Source organism: Morone saxatilis, unplaced genomic scaffold, assembly GCF_004916995.1.
Source record: "Morone saxatilis isolate NCDOM2014 unplaced genomic scaffold, NCSU_SB_2.0 Contig17, whole genome shotgun sequence".
Taxonomy (NCBI): Eukaryota; Metazoa; Chordata; class Actinopteri; family Moronidae; genus Morone; species Morone saxatilis.
In genome coordinates this window covers 13,256,337-13,257,044 of record NW_023339729.1, presented here as the reverse complement: position 1 = coordinate 13,257,044, position 708 = coordinate 13,256,337, and the positions used below count along the sequence as shown (strand labels likewise).

The 708-nt window shown below is 39.8% G+C and overlaps 1 protein-coding gene across 2 annotated transcripts in view; it reads right to left on the bottom strand.

Annotated features, from left to right (window-relative positions):
- LOC118327202 overlaps positions 1–708 on the bottom strand; it is a 6,173-nt gene that overhangs the window by 283 nt on the left and 5,182 nt on the right. The gene's annotated exons all lie outside the window — the stretch shown is intronic.

The following is a 708-nucleotide window of genomic DNA, read 5'->3' as shown; positions in this document are numbered from 1 at the left end:
ATTGGTTGAATTTCTGCTATTTCCTCCTGTTCTAATCTAATCCATCGCTTCTTCTTTCCCTCACTTCAATCCTTTAATGCTACTCTTTGACTATCCTTGCAAGTCTGTTTCAGACCTCCAGTGTGTCCAAGGACAGCATGCTTTACTCTACCAGCATCCAGTCTGCAGAGAGATCCTGTCCTAGGAGTCAAATCATCAAACCTCTGTTAACCTCAAAAAATGTTGTTTACTGGACGAATGTTAAACAAGTTTTTAAAAGTTATTTGCTGTTGCCAATTAAAAAAAGGAAAAGGAAAACCGCTTATCTCTTTGCTGTGCAGCAACATTATGTAATATAACAAGACATGATTGACAAAAACTATGCCTCACAAGGACACTCCAGATCACTGCTGAGACTGAGACACATCTGATATTAAATATTCAGTTCCTGGCTGTTTTCATGAGTGCTGGAGTCTTTCCATCAGCCGGTGATACAGCGTTCTGTTCTCTAAGATGGCTGTTCAGTAACATAGAGAGAAAGAGAGAGCCTGGAGAGAGCCTTTAGTCTAATGAGAGAATTTCATCAAGCTAATTAATGAAAGTGATTACAACTAATGAGAGGCGGATCCAAAACCTGTGCAACAGCACCAATAAGGAATATGTGTGGCTTGACAGTATATTTGGAGATTGGTGTACACGTAGTCATATGTGTGTGTGCATGCATGTATG